Source organism: Leptonychotes weddellii, chromosome X (assembly GCF_054177405.1).
Source record: "Leptonychotes weddellii isolate Sample4059 chromosome X, ASM5417740v2, whole genome shotgun sequence".
NCBI lineage: Eukaryota > Metazoa > Chordata > Mammalia > Carnivora > Phocidae > Leptonychotes > Leptonychotes weddellii.
The window spans coordinates 37,789,748-37,809,109 of NC_138385.1; the positions used below are offsets into that span (position 1 = coordinate 37,789,748).

The following is a 19,362-nucleotide window of genomic DNA, read 5'->3' on the forward strand; positions in this document are numbered from 1 at the left end:
CAGTTTGTTTCCTGAGATTAAGAATTCCTCATATCAGTGATCCACTGACCATTTATTTTAAACCTATGCTACAGCAAAGAATCCAGCTACTCACATTAGATGCATCCTGGGTCAGGTTTCCATCCTGGTACTTCCCCCATGTCTTTGGACTTTAGAGCAATTACTCTGATTTGGGCCAAGATAATGCCACAGACCAATGAGGAATGATGCAGGAGCAGATGACTGGAGTCACCAATGGCCATGCCTGCAGACACCAACAAAGCTTTCAAGAGAGAGTGGGAATCTTTGGAGCTCCCAGATCACCAGTGACACTTGATGAAGTCAAAGAGGAGCTCATGGTCAAAGACCTCCACTTGGAAGCCATATTTAAGAAGGAATTGCATACCTCTATTTTTTTGAAGACCCAAAGGCACTAGCTATGTCAAAAATCAGAGGAGCACTTAACCTTGTAACTGTTGTGAGAGCTGGAGCTTCTCAGCATAAAAAGGGGAATGCATGAGCTGGTGTGTGTGCAGCAAGGATTTTTCTCTGAGATGAGATCCCCTTTATGTCTGAAACTAAAAGAAATGTGAGAAGTGTGTACTGGGTGACTTACCTGGAAATAGTTATTATTGATATGTTTTAAATTTTCCAGTTATTGATTCTAGTAATGAAAATCAGATAAAGAGAAAACTGAGGCTAATGATAATATACAAAACTTTGCAAAAATGCAGTCTGTTCGAAAAGCATTGTCAATTACTACATACTTCTATGATCGGTCATCTTGACTTCTACCACAGTAAATCCATGTTTTCTTGGGATCCAAATGTGCTGCACTTTACCTTTAATCTTGTGTTAGTGTTTTTGTAACTCTTTTTCCACAAATAATACATTTTCATTACCAAAAATGTAGCAACTATGGATCAGCAAGTGAAGCTCCCTGTGTTGTTTATTTTATGCCCACAGAATGACATACAAAGTATGTCAAAACCTTATTCAAAGAAACACTTTCCAGAGCCAGGACAGATTAACCAACCATCTACATCACTTAATATCGTCCATCAAAAACCAGTGACCTTGAGACCTGGCTGGATTCTAAAGTGTCTTTTGGGTTATCAAGGACAGGTGAAATAAGGTGAGGTCTTGATCTGGGGTTCAGAATATATGAAATCCACTGATAAATCAATGATGCTACACTGTAGATGGATACTCAGTTGAAGAAAAGACCTCATTTCCCAGTTATTCTGGATAAGAGAGCTCACATATCTATGTAAAAAGGGAGAGAGGGCAATTGTTGGTGGACACATAGTTATCTGACCCTGACTCTATGGAAGGTATTTACAACTCTAACTTTTAGGTAACTGACTGCATTGAAATACAATCCCTGTCTTACTCAAGCAACTGTATTCTTTCCTGGAGGAAGCAAATCCTTTTCCTGTGGGAAAATACTTTGTCTTCATTTGCACAATCATTTCGACATTCCTGATCTCTACATGTGACAGAGAGATGATAGTTGACTTGGCCAGAGTAATTCCTACGGAAGCAAGGGAGAACATGGCCTGGTTACATGAAAGATGAAGACGGAGTTGTAGGACAGGTGCAGGGAAATATGCATTGAGTATTGAGAAATCTTCTTAGAATTTTGGTGCAAAGGTGAGAATATATGTAAAAGGGCTGTAACTAGAGATGTAGGCAGGGTCCCAAGGATTCAAGCAAATTTTAAAATCATTAATTCTAAGAGACTGCATCGGGTTGAAATCCTAATGGGAAGGAGCCATCTCTTCTTAGATTTAACATCTCAGTTGACTACACTACCTTATCCATACCTGACATCCTTGTTTCCATTCTGGGGAAGCCCTAAACATAATCAAATGGTGTAGAGTTTGGTCTTAATGCCTCTTAATTAGATAAATGGATGATGGATGTGGGAAGCGTCTAAGATGTGCTGTGAAGTCACAGATTTTTATGTGCCAAAGCAGAGCTCTTCATGAAGCTGATGAACCCATGGTGTTCAGTGGCTAAGAGGATGCAGTTTCTCAGGGCTCTGGATGGCTTCAAGATGGAAGGCACTGAGGGTGTATGGGACTGGCCTGAGGGTCACCAAGGAGACCTGATGTCATTGTGAGGATCATGATGACATTGTAATAGACACAATCACTGCCTGACAAGAAGAGCAAGAACTTTCTTTAAGTGCTTGAGACTCAGCTGAGGGTGGATCTTAGAGGGGGGTGCTCATCTGTCCTGGGGTGTGAGGAAACAAAGGGATTCAGAACCAAGTCTCCTCCTTCCACCTTTGGGGCTCAGTGCCCTGGATGTCTGAAAGGTAGTCATGGGTTCCTGCCAACTCCAGTGAGTGTGGGTCCTGTTTCAGGAGTGTCCTAGAGCTGCTTTCCTCTAAAGGCAGAGAGGGGTGCAGGAGGGAAGACAGGTAAGGCCTCTGAGTCCCAGCTTTCTCATCTGTCAAATGGGGATGAGAATGCTTCACCCACAGGTTTGCTGAGAACCCTCAGTGATACACATGAGCAAGTCCATGGCCCTGTGGCTACTGTGGGATCATGAATGCCTATATGAATTCAGGCCACTTCTTACTCCTCTTCAATTTTGTCATTAGAGGACGAAGGAAGAAAGGAAAAGAAAAAGGTCCTGTGAGAAGTCTATTATAACATGTGGTTGTCATGATCATGACCCAACTGCATCAGTGTCATGTCACTAAACTAGTGCCTAACATGGTGCCAAGCATGTAGTTACTCCAGTAAAGCATAGTGATTTCTGGATCTGTCTCACCCTGTGCAGCTCTTCATGCCAGTGGCCCAGCTCATGTCAGGTGCCTCAAGGAGGCAGGTTGTGAGGTTCTGTGTCCTGATGGCTGCTGAAGCTTCCATTCCAGACTTAAGGGCAGCAGTCCTCAGGAGACCCCAAAACTTCACATCCCTAGTGGGATGTGAACCCTGGATCAAGTGGGTTCATTGATATGAAGAATATCATGTAGTATAATAGCTCCGGTAAGGCTCACAAACGAGGCTGAATGTAGAGAAGCCACTTTGATCTCATGATGGGAGAAGAGGTTTCGCAGGTGAAATTTCATTCGGTCAGCAGCTACAAGCTTAGTGTAATAGCCCTTGAGCCCCATCTTAGAGAAATCTGCCATTGTCTGAAAGCAGTGAATGGTTCCACTTGATGAACACTTGTTCTTTAACATGCACTTGCAATAAATACACATGTATTTTTTCTTGCTGTAGACATAATTAATCCTACGTTCTCTCTGAGAATGTGAAAATATGCATTAGTTTGAAGGGTTCCTAGCAATTTGAGATTCTAACATGTCTTCTTTCCTGGTAACCATGGTTTTATCTGTTTGGTAAAGAGAATTTTTTAGGACCCTAAAATTTTTCAAGTGTTAGTTTAAAATGTCAGTTAAAAGGATGTGGAATTTTATAAAATAATAATGACCTGTGTATCTTTGCCTTATTATCGTGATACCACGTAATATCGCTTATAATAATCAGAAATTCTTAAACATCATTATGATTATATTCCCAGGACATCACAGTTAGATTTATAGTTGCCAACCACACCATGCCCCGTCTCCAAGCAACCACCAATCTTTTGTCAATAGATTAGTTTTGATTCCTTATAATTTTATGTCCGTGGAATCATACAAGTTGCATTTTATTTTCATCTGGCTTGTTATGTTCAGCCATTTATTTGTTTATCGATTTAAATTATCTTTTATTTGACATAAATATATGAAACATTTATGAACATTTGGGAAATGCTTCCTTGAATATTTAATACCTAATATATATTAAAGAAGACTTCTGTTCAGGAATCATGTAGATTACCATTTCTTTTGTGAATCACCAAATTATCCAATTCGTATACACTGAAGTAGAAAAACATACGGGATTCTCTTCAGATTTAAGATTATAGTAAATATTTAATATGTGACTATAACAAGTTGGAGTTATGAAACTGTCCCCAAGAAAGGAAAATAGAAATATTAGCCTTTCTTTCTTTTATAAAGGAAAATTTTGTGCTTTGGTGATGATAAAAACCAAACCATAGGAATTGCTTGTTTTGTTTCCTACAAACATATTTAACTGAAGAACAGTCAAGTAATTAAGAAAATAATAATCATATAAATATTTTTAATTTCAGAAATTTATTTTATACACATTCCATGTAACGCATGTCTTTAGATACACTTTCTTGCATCTACATGGGCTGATAAATATGTAAATTTTACCCTACATACATTTATTCATTGAAAAGAATTTTGCAAATGTATTTTATACATGTTAGCAATAATCTTCATGGTCATTTCAGTAACCTCTGTCTTATCTGTTTTTTTATTTCTTTTAAAAGATTACCAGTATGGAATAAAATAAAGATTACAAGTATGAAATAAAATAGTGTGTAATTATAATGTTCCAATTTCTGATATGGTTAAATATATTGACTGAACACATTTTCTAATATGCCATATTTAGACAATATAATGGTGGTGATAAATAACGGTGGAGATAGAGAATTCTTTTGCAGGTTTCTGAGTGTTCAGTTAAAATTCTTTTTCTGCACCATAGAAATCATGATGCTAGACTTACTTTGGGGATGTTTCCATGAAAAAAAAAATCTACAAAATATTATACATGAATCTAAATATATAAATAAATATAAATGTAAAAAAAGTTTGAATTAATAAAAAGTTGTCTTTATCAAATAATTCCAAATAATATACATAGATACATCACCTCCGTGAGGTGAGACGAAATTCCAATTTACAAATCCAAGGCCGGGGCAGACCTAGTGATTCTTTTCCAAAGAATAGAGTAGGTGAATTGAAGTTACCGTACACTGGGGAAGCTATACAAACACCACCTGAACCCTGTTAATAAGGGTCAATATCCTTAGTGACACAGTGAGGTCAAGTGGGTATCACCTCCTCCTAAATATGAGGTGATGAGAAGGGCACTTCAATTCTGTGGCCTTTTTTTTTTTAAAGATTTTATTTATTTTTATTTGAGAGAGAGAGAATGAGAGAGAGGGAGTACATGAGAGGGGGGAGGGTCAGAGAGAGAAGCAGACTCCCCACTGAGCAGGGAGCCCGATGCGGGACTCGATCCCAGGACTCCAGGATCATGACCTGAGCCGAAGGCAGTCGCTTAACCAACTGAGCCACCCAGGCGCCCAATTCTGTGGCCTTCTTTGCCAAAACCCATAACTGCAGTCTAATCAGGAGAAAATTAACAGCCTATGCCTGTACTCCTCAAGACTGTCAGGGTCATGAAAACATTCCTCAGACATTTCAACAGAGAGTTACCACTGGATCCAGCAATTCCACTCTAGGTACACAGCCAGGAGAAATGACAACATATGTCTACTTAAAAACTTGTACACGAATGGACATAGCATCATTATTCATAATAGTGGAAAGAACCAAAATATCCACCAATTAATAGGTAGATAGATAAAATGTAGCATATTATTTGGCAATATTTTTAAAAAGGAGAATGTAGTACTAATACCTGCCGTAGCATGGATGAAACTTGAACACGTTAAACTAAGTGAAGGAAGCCAAAAAATGCAAAAGATGTGTGATTCCATTATATGAAGTGTCCAGAGAATGGCTGTCAATATGCTATACCCAAGGAACACCGCCCTTTCCATCCTGACTTTGAGAAAGCTCTGTCTGTAGGATTTGGGTCCCAGACCTTTCCTCCCGCTTTCCTGTGCCTTACTGTTCAAGCAGCAGTTCAGGCTTTTATCACAAGGTGGCACCAAAGGACTACCATAATCAAACTCCTCTCCTAGACTTGTCTACCAGGAGTAAAATGAAATAACAATAATTTCCCTCAAAACTCAGGATTTGAACCTATACAGAATTATTTTATTTCTGAAAAAAAAACCTGTTAGGTGCAAAGGGAGATTATGAAAACATATACTCTGGGTTTCTGCTGACAATGAAACATAGCAGGTATGCCGTGGCAGCGCAGGGCAGAACAGGAGGTAGGTAACTGAGCGAGGATGGAGCATCACAGCAGATCTGAACAGCCGTGTCCTGTGTCATGGACAGGGAGTGACAGGCAGTGGGTGAAAGAGGGTCTGGACAGCCTGCACAAGGGTGAAGTAATGGAGGGTAAACACCCTGTTCTCTGCTAAATCTGTGCTAGTTCTGTGTATTCATTCTTTTTTTTTTTTTAAGATTTTATTTATTTATTTGAGAGAGAGAGAGAATGAGAGACAGAGAGCATGAGAGGAAGGAGGGTCAGAGGGAGAAGCAGACTCCCTGCCAAGCAGGGAGCCCGATGCGGGACTCGATCCCGGGACTCCAGGATCATGACCTGAGCCGAAGGCAGTCGCTTAACCAACTGAGCCACCCAGGCGCCCCTGTGTATTCATTCTTTTTTTTTTTTTTTAAAGATTTTATTTATTTGATACAGAGAGTGAGAGAGCACAAGCAGGGGGAACAGTAGAGGGAGAGGGAGAAGCAGGCTCCCCGCCAAGCAGGGAGCCCGATGCGGGGCTCAATCCCAGGACCCTGGGATCATGACCTGAGCCGAAGGCAGACGCTTAACCATCTGAGCCACCCAGGCGCCCCCCTGTGTATTCATTCTTAAAAGAGTTTATTTAATCGAGGTTTTGACACATTGGCTATTTATGTCATTCCATAAGCTCAAAATGAACAACACAGGGAGCTTCACTTTGCTCATCCATAGTTTCTCTAGTTTCAGTAACAAAAATACATGATGTGTGTAAAGAAAGGTATAGAAACACTAAGAAAAAAGTAAAGGTAAAATGCACAACGTTTGGATCCCAAGAAAACAAGAAGAGATGGTGGTTAGAAGTCAGGCGGACTGCACGTAATGATTAGGTTTAATTGACAATACCTTTTCCATAGACTGAAATTTTGTCCTGGGTTGCATATTATCACGACCATCGGTTTTCCTGCTTTCTCTGATTTTCATTACTAAAGTCACCAGTCTTTGGCTATGAGCTCCTCTTCAACATTTTCTTTTTTTCTTTTAAAGATTTTATTTATTTATTTGAGACAGAGAATGAGAGAGAGAGAGCACATGAGAGGGGGGAGGGTCAGAGGGAGAAGCAAGCTCCTTGCCGAGCAGGGAGCCCGATGCGGGACTCGATCCCGGGACTCCAGGATCATGACCTGAGCCGAAGGCAGTCGCTTAACCAACTGAGCCACCCAGGCGCCCTCCTCTTCAACATTTTCTAACGCCCACTGGTGATCTGTCAGCTCCAAAGCTTCCCACTGTCTTGAAAGCTCTGTTGGTGCCTGCAGGCATGGCCATGGCAGCTCCGGTAATCTGCTCCTGTATCATTCATGACTGGTCAGCTTAGAATCAGAGTAAATGCTCTGAAGCCCAAAGACACTGAGGAAATATCAGGATGCATAACTTCTGCAGGATGCATCAAATGTGAGTAGTTGGATTCCTTGCTGTAGCATAGGCTTAAAAGGGAGGACAGTAGAAATGGGACCTTGATTGAGATAAAGCCTGAAAATGTCAAGTTGACTCATTTACCAATAAGAATCGCAAGGGGAACCTTTGTTACATTGCCTTTCATCATGTCTGTGAGCATAGTGTGATGAGTCAGAGAAGGAAACACTACCTTCTTTTTAGGTTTCCTGAAAAATCCATCCTCTTTGTCATTGAAGTAATATTTTCTGTCTAGATAAGTGGGAAAAGTCATCATATCTGTAATTTTGTTTTATTTTCCTCCCAAAATATGTTGATATTTTAACCCCAGGTACCTATGAATGAGACTGCATTTGGATATAATGTCTTTGCAGATGTGATCAGGTTAAGATGAGGTCATTAGAACAGACCCCATTCTATAGGACTTATGTCATTATAAGAAAGGGAAAATGCCATTGAAGACAGAGACAGGTGGGGAGAACATGTGATGACAGAGGCAGAGACTAAAGTGATGTTGTTGCAAGCAAGGACATCAAGGATTGATGATCACGACCGGAGGCCAGGAAGAGGCCAGGAGGATTCTCCCTAGTGTCTCAAGGTGCAAGGCTGTACTGAAACCTTGATTTGGGTCCAAACATCCAAAACTGTGAGAGACTCAAATTTCTGTTCTTTTAAGCTACTCGTTTGTGTACTTTGTTACAGTACCCATGGAAATTATTATACTACCTTAATTTTAGGTTTTTCTTTCTTGGATATGTTTCTTTGCTGTGATAAACAATAAGGCTGTCTCTTATGATACGAGCAGCAGTAGCATATACTGGTTGCATGTATTTACTCAGGAGCCACACAGCCTGTGCTTAAATCTAAGCCTTGAAACTTGCTAGCCCTGCCTTCGCTGTGCCTCAATTCTGTGATGTCTAAAGTTGGGCAAAAATAGCTCCTCCTCATAGGTTGTGGTGAGGATTAATGATTAAGTATAGATTTAGCACATATAAAAATATTGGGCAAGAAAAGGCAACAGTAAATATTGATCATGTTATCATGAATATCATATCAGAATGGACCATTAAAGTTTCAACTGCCATTTTTATTATTTTGTGCATTCATCTTGTATGGCATGCATTGACTTTCATAATATAATATTTATTATAAAAAAGTAGCTCACAATGCTGTAAGTAAGGTATTATTTATGTTCTCAAATACAGTTATATTTGCATAGTGAAATATCTGAAAATATATACATTGAATTGGAAATAGTGCTTGTCTGTGATCAATACTCCTTTAAGTTTCTAATGATTTTCACCTTCCCTGTATTTTCCATATTTACTTACAAGAAAACACTTGGATTTAGAAGTGAAAAAATAGCAAAAATAAATTACCATTCCCAGCTGTTTCCATAGGAGAGTGAGTCAGTGTCAGATGTAGAATATCCCTAAAGCAGGTGAATCAGGTTAATTGGGTGGTCACAGCATTAATTCTTAAATCTACCACATGAGAGATGGCTAAGGAGTGGCAAGCAAGTCTCAAATAAATCTTACAATCTGCAGTCCTATTCCTATGATGTCTCCACTCCTGAATATTTAGTGGAGGTCATGAGAAGAAAGTACCTTTACAACATCATTATTTCTGTTCTCTCCAAATAAAGCCCCTTGAACTGAAAGCAGATTCAGGGCTTTAACCTCCAAGTTAGCCAAGCAAGGAATCCACAGGAGAGGGAAAGGGGGAGGCTGCATGAAATTGCCCAGTACTCAGCCCATAGCTTCCAGAGGGGAAATGCTTCAACAGCGGGATTCAGGGAGAAGTTTAGTCACAGCTCCTTCTGCCCAGGGCCCTGGAAAACAAACACAAGTGGATTTAAACACCTTTGAAGTACCTTCCTTGTGCAAATAAAATAGTAAAAAGAAAGGAGAATATTCACATGCCTAGCACTTGTAATACAAATCAGCTTGAGTTAAAACAGAATGCAACCCCAAATCAACTTAAGGTTTGGCTCTTAGTGTGGGTACAAGAAATGAGCTCCCTGCAATCACTGTCATCTGTCACCAGGATGGCCCAGATTAGGTTCTAGATGTACAGGCCTAGATGAGTAACAGTATGAATGAAATTCAGACAATGAGGCCTGGACAAAGGGAAGATGTTTCATGTTCAAGAGACACTGAGGCACTGTTTTGGACTAGCTGGAGCCTGGGAACTCTAAGACTGAACACAGATGATAAAAACTGACTAAACATAGAGCTGTTGATTCTATGAGGGCTTCCTGTAGCATGTAAAGTGAGAAAATGGGTTTGTTCTTGTCAGAAGCTCTGAAAGAGAATACACACGGCAAGGAGGCAGAAATGGCAGGTCACCCTATTGAGATGTGAATGTGGATTTGTTCTTGTCTTTCTTTCTTCCTCCTTTTCCATTAAGTAGCCAGGAATCTCTGAATAAAACATGTAGTGAAACAATACAATATTTCACGTAAGAAGAAACTATAAAGAAAGATTTCAAGAGTTAAAAAGCCCAATTCTTGATAATGGTCACCTCTGGGAAATTATAGAAGAGTGCAAAGTGAGTATCACCTCTCTATGTAATGTTTATTTCTGAATATGAGGACATAGAAGTCTGACCTACTATTTTCTGTTAACTATCTCATGTCTGTAATGTTCCAAAACAGCTATAGTTCTTATGAGTTTTAATTCCAATTTTGAAAACCACCCATACATTTAGAGAAAGTGAAAACTATAGTCAGACCCAGATACAAATAAATCAAATTTGGAACTCATTATCTTTTCAAGATATCATGTTTGTGCATTTCTTCCCTATATTAAGATAGACTAGAAGTCCAAGGTGAAAGCTCAGCAGGGTTGGCTTTTTTTTTCTTCATTTATTGTTTTTATTTGCAGGAGTGGGGTGCTTTCTTTTGAGGCCTTTCTCCTGGGCTTGCAGATGGCCACCTTCATACTGTATTTTCACATAGTCACCCCAAGGTTTGTGTTTCTGTGTCTTATTCTCCCATTATAAGGACACCAGTTATATTGGTGTGGGACCCACTGATAGGATTTCATTTTACTTTAATCACCTCTTTAAAAGCTCTGTCTCAAAAAACAGTCACATTCTGAGATACTGGGTGTTAGAATTTCAAAATATGAATTTTGGAGGGGGACACAATTCAGTCCGTAACACTCTCATCATATTCTCTATGGGTGTACATGTAATGCATATGTATTACATGTGGGTCTTATATATGTGGAGGCTCAACATTTGCTAAAGATCAAGTCAGTAATTAGATGTACCCAAGTGTTCTCCACACTTTAACCATTGGCATATGCAATCTTTTCTGTGTAAGGGCTGAGGCCAGCATAGAGGAAGTCACCAACCATGGTCCTGTAGGCAGGGACTGATCTGGGCTTGGGGACTAAAGTCTCCTGTTTTCAGTCTAATGTACTAGAAACTCATCTTTATACAATGTTATTTTCTGCTGTCTCCTCCTGGGAATCAATGGAGGTTTGTATTCCAATGTCAAATGGAAGGTAAAACACGAGAAGTCACATAAAATAAAAAGTAATGATATGTGATATAGGGTTAACACACAAAATATATAAACAACAACTCAATAGGAAAAAAACCAAACAATCCTAGTTAAAAATTGGTCAGTAGATCTGAATAGACATTTTTCCAAAGAAGACATATAGATGGCCAACAATACATAAAAAGATGCTCAATATCATTAAGCATCACGGAAATACAAACCAAAACCCCAATGACATATTACCTCATTCATGTTAGAATGGGAATTATCACAAAAACAAGATAACAAATGTTGGTGAAGACATTGAGAAAAATGTGTACTGTTAATGGGAATGTAAATTGGTACAAAACGTATGGAAAACATTATGGAGAGTCCTCAAAAAATTAAAATTAGAACTAACGTATGATCCAGGAATCCCATGTCTGGCTAATTGATGAAAATGAAAACACTAACTGGAAAAGATATATGCACACCCATGTACACTGCAGCATTATTTACAATAGCCAAGATATGGAAAGAACCTGTGTCCATTGATGGGTGACTAGAAAAAGATAATGTAGTATACACATAATACCACATATATAATTTTATACACACACACACACACAAGGGAATACTATTCATTCATAAAAAAGAACAAAACTTTGCCATTTGTGATAACATGGATGGAATAAAATCATTACACTAAATGAATAGGTCAGATAGGGAAAGAAAATTACCATATGATCTCACTTACATGTGGATTCTAAAAAAAAACCACACAAATCAAAAAGAAAGAAAACAAGCTCATGGATATAGAGAACACATTTCTGGTTGCCTGAAGCAGGGATGAGGGGTGGGACAAATCGGTAAAGGGGGTCAAAAGGTAGAAACTTCCTATAAAATAAATGAAAATATATAAATTCTTATAAAATTCATAAGCATGGTAATGTAATATACAGCATGGTGACTCTGGTTAATACTACTGTATTGCATATTTGAAGGTTGCCAAGAGAATGGATCTTTAAAGTCTTCATCACACAAGAAAATGTAAGTATTTCAACTGACGGATATTAACTAGCCTTATTCTGGTGATCATTTCACAATATATATAAAAATATCACATTATGTTGTACAGCACATACACAAAAAAACAATAAAAGGATTGATTAGCTTCTTCTTCCTCACCATAATCAAGTAGCTCATCCACAAAGAAATGGCAACACACCTAACCCAGCATATAATTATGTATACATGTCCTTTCCTGCTGCATTAAAGCCCAATGGTGTTTATGAGTTATCATGGTTAAATCATCTCTATTATTGGGGGTAGAACACAGACGAGCCCATACCTGTCTTTGTTGAAGCTTTACACTGTTACATGTTGGATACTTTCAATTGGTTTGTTCATTTCTCCTCACATAGCTCTGTGAGGTAAGTATCAACCTGCCCATTTTACAGATGACCAACTACAGGATCACACACATCTACATACAGGCATCTTTTTCATTTTCTACAGGTTATTTTTTCCCAGAGAAAAGACATAATGTTAGACACAGAAACAAGCAATGAAAAGACAATTTTAGACACAGAACAAAGGTTTTTCTTCAAACTAAATTATGAAACAATATCTGTTGTGTGATCCCAATGCCCTTTGAAAAATTAATATGTGTATAAAAAGAATGACATACACATAATTTCACTTCCTACTTATGCCTACATCTACATTCATTTACTTACTAAATGCGAATTAGATGTCTACTGTGTGCCAGGCACTGTCACTCCAGTTCCACATCTGAATCCACATCTTTCTTCCCTTGATAAGTAGACTGGATAACTGGAAATGGCCATAGGCAGCAAGATGGATGTTAGTACCCAACACATGGGGCAGTGAGGTTTGACCTCAAATGGACTCCATTCCAAACATTTTTAGTCAAAGCTTGACTCTGAGTCCTGGAAATCCAGCATCTACACAGTCTAGACAGACTAGGTCTATACCCCAGTTCTCCACTTAAAATGCTGTGAGTTTGATACTTTTGCTTCCCCTTACAGTCACTCAGTTGCCTCCTTTGCAAAATTGCAATTATATGATACCGACCTTAGAAGAAAATGTCACCTTCTAAGCACACGAATCAGATTATGTCACTCCTACACTCTAAACCTCCACCATCATAATGACTCTAACTCCTTACATCCAAATGATGTGGTTCCTGTCTGACCTTTGATCTCATCTCTTACTGTCTGCACTTTCTCTGCAAGATTCCAGCCACTTGAGGTCATCATATGCTTCTGGAATAACTGATGCCATTCACATAGCAAACCAAAAAGCCAAGCCAGTCCTCTTCTTGTTCAGGACTCAACTCAAAATCCTTTCCTGAGAAAGAGTCTGACTGACAAACCCATCTGTAATAATCGCTGTCCCCATCATTTCCTACTCAATGGATCTGTTTATTGTTTAAAGCACTCATTCCCATATAAAATTCTCCTTCTTGATTTGTTTACTTGCTTATTGCCAGTTTTCCCAAGCTGAAACAAAGCATCAGGGACAATGTCTTCCCTTGTTCACTGTTTTGCATCCATAGTGACCAGTTCAGTGGCTGTTACAGATCTAATTGCGTAATCTAAAAAAGATACGTTAAAGTCTTAACCCCCAGTACCTCAATGTAAACTTATATGGAACTATGGTTGTTTGCAGATGTAATTGGTTAAGATGAGGACACACTGGAGTAGAGTGTGTCCCTAAACCAATGTGACTGGTATCCTTATGAGAAGACAGCCATGTGAAGATAGAGCAGGAGCAACACCATGTGACTATGAAGGTAGAGACTGAAGTCCTACAGCTACAAGCCAAGAAATGCACACATTGTTAGCAAACCAGCAGAAGCTAAGAAGAAGCTTAGATAAAGACGCCAAAAGGATTCTGAGGGAGCATGGCCCTGGAAACACCTTGATGTCAGGCTTCTAGCCTCCAGAACTGGGAGATAATCAATTTCTATGGTTTAAACCACCCAGGTTTTTGTACTTAGTCATGTGAGCCTTAGGAAAGTACTGCAGAGCCTCCCATATCAAACACTGAGTAAGTATGGCTGAAGAGAAAGAATTGTTCCCCTTTTGATCCATTGGGAAAAGGTATAGATACTTAAAGAGGAGTTACAGGAGAAATTGATACCAAATAAGAAATTAAAGCATTCAAAAATTTAAGAACACCTTGTTGCAAATGCACAGCAGTGACTTTCTACCTTAGATGAATACCACAATAACCAGGAGAAATTACACAAAATGTAGATAACCCGAGCCCCACTTCCCAGTTTTGGATACAGCAGACTTAGGGTGGGCCCATGTACCTGCTATTTCAATAATCACCCCCTACTGATTTTGATGAGGTGGTCCATGGACTCCACTTAGAAAACTCCTGACCTAAACATCGGACTTTTGTGTACCATTTATTTAATGCCTACCATTTAGTGTTCTGTGGTATGTGGGGAATCTCTTAATTTAATTACTCCAAAGGGCTCTGGTCCTTCCCTCTTACCTTCAACCATAAATTCCTTTCTTGCATGGGATCACACTTAAAGTCCACAATATTCCTGGCTAGTTCGAGCATTGGGTGTTGTTATCGTGTTGTAATGAAGACACTGGAGGAAGAAGGGTAGTGACTTAACTAAAGTGTCCTAATGATGTGACCCTGATCTCTTTACTCTTGTTCCAGCAAATTATGTAGCAGATTGAACATCACACCTGGTTCTTCTCTTTCAACCCCTGTTTCTGGGGCTCAGAGTCCACATCCTTCTCTCATATTCCACTAGAAGGGGGATCCAGGGTATCAAATAGATGGAATGGAGAGGAAAAGGAGAGGAAGGGAGAGTACATGAAGTGCAGGGGAAAGCAGTAAGCATGTGCTTGCCTGTCCCCACTCAGGTTACTGGAAGTTGTGCAATGACACTGTGCCTCTTCCCCAGCACCATCCCATAGTTGCCTCCTGCACACAGCAGTGACATTGAAGCTCTCACATCATGGAAATGTGAGCTCATGCCTGCTTGCTGTTCCATGTCCAAGTATTCTGTCTGGAAGCCACGTTATGGTGTTCATGTCAGAGGCAGCACGTTGACAGAATGAAGAAAGCAAAGCTGGAACAAGCATCTAACATTCTGAGGGCTTTCTAGATGCCATATAGTATAGGTTGCTCTTTTCAGACTCCTTCTGCCAAGAAACTGCCTTTGAATTCATCTACTGTATCAGTACCTTTAGTTCCCTAGCCAACTGCCTTCAGTCTCCAACTGTAACTCTTTCCTGAGTCTTCAGCCTGCTTGCAGGCTTCTTCATCAGATTCTACTATGCTTTCATATTCTCAGGAGTCAATATATTAAAATAAATGTCCATCAATATACCAACATCCCATTGGTTCTGTTTCTCTGGAGAACCCTGACGTCAAGTTTCTATGGCAAGTGCCATACCCAGGCGATTCCCCATACCAGAGATGATTCCTCACAGCCATCCAATCCCTGACCTTTTGCCAAAAGCAAAACACCTTTGCTCTTCAGGCCACCACATAAGAAAGCATTGTTGTTAAACCCTGTAGACTGAGACTAGGGAAATGGGTGGAAATCTGTCCAGGTTGATGGAACAAAGAATGTCCCTGTCATCAGGAATTTGGCTTACTTTAAACAGACAATAGGGAATTATTATCTCTACCCAGAGCCCCAGGGAGGTATCTTGGGTTCTGGCAGAGGAGCTACTATGCCTTAGAGGGTGAACATGTAAAATTAAGATCATGCTAAGCTGTCAGCTATCTGTGGCAGAAAACTAAAGACTGTTTACAAGTATGTGACTAAATGATCTAGATACATAAAAATGTCATCTAAGCAGCCTCAGAGTTGTTTCAGAGAAGCAGGCCTAAAATATTACAATTTCTACTTTTTCAGTTTCAGTTTTTTGTTTTTTTAATGTTCAATATATCACTCTTTCCCACATTGCTTCTGGAGTTTTGGTCCTAGCTGGGAAAGTTTCTAACATTATACTCAATGGCAAAACACTGAAAGCCTTTCCTCTAAGATCAGGATCAAGACAAGGATGTCCACTCTCACCACTTTTATTCAACATACTACTGGAAGTCCTAGCCACAGCATTAAGACAAGAAAAAGAAATAAAAGTAATACAAATTGGTAAGGAGGAAGTAAAACTATCACTATTTGTAGACAGCACCATACTATGTATAGAAGTCCCTAAAGACTCCATCAAAAAACTATTCAAACTGATAGGTGAATTCATTAATGTTGCAGGATAGAAAATTAATACACGGAAATCTGTTGCATCTCTATACAGTAAAAATGAAGTAACAGAAAGAAAAATTAAGAAAACAATCCAATTTATATTTGCATCAACTTTCAGTTATCAAATAAATAAATAAATAATGGAGAGTAAAAGATAGCATCTGAGATATGGTTAATAATACTGTAATAATGTTAGGTAACAAATGATCACTACACTTATCTTGGTGAGTATTGAGTAATGTATAGAATTGTTGACAATATGTTGTATACCAAAAACTAATATAACATAGTATGTTGAATATACTTCAAAACAAAAAATATTTATATATACCCTTGTCTTTTGGTTATTAAAAGGATGAATGACCAGGAATCACATAATTTTCAAAATTCTACTGTAGAGTTTGGAAAGGCAGGCTCTCTCTGAATCCTGAAAGAGTAAAAAACTTCTCTGTGCCTCAGTGTTCCTCATCTATAAACTAGGGAAAACAATCAGCCCTGCCTCAGGGGTGGCTGTTTTGAAAATTAATTGAGTTCATACACGAACACACTGAGCACAAGGCAAGGCACACAGTAATAGCTCAATATGCTAGAAGTTTTTGTAAATATATGCAAGTTCAGATTCTTACACTTTTGATAGTTTTCATGCATCTTTAATAGAGCTTAATAGTCTTATAACTGAATCCTATTCATCAACTGATGCATGTTTTAAATCACCAATTTTCACTATAACCATTGTTGGATACCTAGTTATCATGAGAATGACTCAAAAGTTCTTTGAACAACCCATCATAGAAAACAGCACCACCATTTCTGCATGTGGCTGAATAAAAACCTGAGGGCTCATCAAGGATCTGCCTTATGGTCCCACATCCCCACCCACAGCTACTGCAGGTCGCACATATCCTACCTCCAAAAACCCTATGCTGAGCCGGCTCTGTCCCCTGCAGACTGCTCCAATGCTGGGCCAATCCATGCTGGTCGTTCTCCTGGATTTCTGCAAGATGCATTTAATGGCCACCAGACTTGGTTTCCTCTTGACCTTCAGGACTCAGCTCAAATGTCCCTTCCTGAAAAAGTGCTTGACTGACAACATCATCGATAATCCCTGCCCTCATCATTTTCTACTCAATGGATTCATTTGTTGTCTTTAAATCACTCGTATCCAAAAAATAAAAAAAAATATATAAATAAAAAAGAATAAAGCACTCATATCCATATACAATTGTCCTGCCTATTGATTTCTTTACCTTATTGACAGTATTCCCAAGCTAGAAACAAAGCACCAGGGACACTGTCTAGTCTTGTTCACTGTGTTGTGGCCACAGCAACTAGTTCAGGAGCTGTTATAGGTTGCATTCCATCATACCAAACAAGACATTGAAGTCTTAACTCTCAGCACCTCAAAAGTAACCTTCTTTGGAACTATGGTTGTTCCAGATGTAATTTGTTATGATGAGGTCCTATTGGAGTAGGATGTATCCGTAAACCAATATGTCTGGTGTCCTTATAAGAAGACAGGCATGTGAAGACAGAAGAGGGATAACACCCTGTGACAATGACGTCAAGGATTGCAGTCACAAAGCTGCAAGCCAAGAAATAAACACATTGCCAGCAAACCACCAGAAGCTGGGAAGAAGCAGGATAGATACACCAAAAAGATTCTGAGGGATCATGGTCCTGGCACCACCTTGATTTCAGGCTTCTAGCTTCCAGAACTGTGAGACAACAAACTTTTTTTTAAAGATTTTATTTATTTAATTGACAGAGAGAGACACAGCAAGAGCGGGAACACAAGCAGGGGGAGTGGGAGAGGGAGAAGCAGGCTCTCCGCGGAGCAGGGAGCCCGATGTGGGGCTCGATCCCAGGACCCTGGGATCATGACCTGAGCCGAAGGCAGATGCTTAACGACTGACCCACCCAGGCGCCCCGAGACAACAAACTTCTATTGTTCAATCCACAGTTTGTAGTTCTTAGTCATGGGAGTCTTAGGAAAGTATCACAGCGCCTCCCATATTAAACACTGAATAAGTATGACTGAAGAGAAAGAATTGTTCCCTTTTTGATGCCCTGGGAATAGTCACAGATATTTAAGGCTGTGCTGCAGGAGAAATTGATGCCAAAATAAGACATTAAAAGATTCAATATTTTAAGAGCCCCTGGTTGCAAATCCACAGCAGTGTTTTTCAAATGTGGGTGAATACCACCATAAACAGGAGAAATTGTTCAAAATGTAGACACTTCCCACCTCACGTCCCTGTTTTGGATACAGTAGACGTTGGTTGGGCCAATATACCTGATGCTGTAGCAAGCACCTTGATGACTTTGATGAGGTAGTCCATGGACCAAACCTGGAAAAATCCTAAATTCAGCATCTTGATGTTTGTGTACCATTAATGTAACACCTACCATGTAGAGTTCTGTCATATGTGTGGAGACTCTGTTAATATAATACTAAAAAGGGCACTGGTCCTTCCTTCCCACCCATGGCCCAGATTGCTTTCCCACAGGGGATCACACTTAAAGTCCACAATATTCCTGGGTGGTTGGAGATTTGTGAATTGTTATCCTGTTGTACGGAAGACACCACAAAAAGAGTAGTGACTTACCTGAAATGTCCCCAATGACGGGATCCTGATCTCTTCACTCTTGTTCCAGGAAATCGTATACAACACTGGACATCATTCTTGGTTCTTCTCTATCAGCTCCTGTTTTAGGGACTCAGAGTCCACATTCTCTCTGACATTCCACTAGAAGGAGAGTCAGGGGATCCGACAGCATGTGGAATAGATAGGAAAGTGAGAAGAAGGGAAAGCACATGAAATGCAGGGGACAGGGGTCAGCATGTGATCACATGTCCCCACTCAGTCACTGGAATCCATACAACACTGTGCCTCTTCCCCAGCTGCATCCCACAGCCCCTCCTGCACACAGCAGTGACATTCACACACTCTCACATCATGGAAATGTGGGCTCATCCCTGCTTGCTGTTCCATGTTCAAGTATTCTCTCTAGTAGTCATGCTAGCATGTTCATGTCAGAGGCATTTCATTGATGGAATGAAGGAGGCAAAGCTGGAATGGACAGGCAACATATTGAGGGCTTTGTAGAGCGAAATACAGTGTAGGTTGCTGTTCCCAGATTTTTTCTCTTTTAAGTCCTCAAATCACTGCAGTGAGGTTGGCAACATTACT

The 19,362-nt window shown here is 39.6% G+C and overlaps 1 long non-coding RNA gene and 1 pseudogene across 1 annotated transcript; one reads left to right on the plus strand and one right to left on the minus strand.

Annotated features, from left to right (window-relative positions):
• Positions 1 to 7,686, minus strand: part of LOC102740098 (ER membrane protein complex subunit 3 pseudogene) — a 9,576-nt pseudogene extending 1,890 nt beyond the window's left edge.
• Positions 7,687 to 10,331: 2,645 nt separating this feature from the next.
• On the plus strand, positions 10,332 to 17,327 carry LOC145717956 (uncharacterized). Its single transcript, XR_014141485.1, has 3 exons — positions 10,332 to 10,381; positions 11,907 to 11,952; positions 17,119 to 17,327. It is a non-coding gene; the product is annotated as an uncharacterized LOC145717956 (long non-coding RNA).
• The last annotated feature ends 2,035 nt before the right edge of the window (positions 17,328 to 19,362 follow it).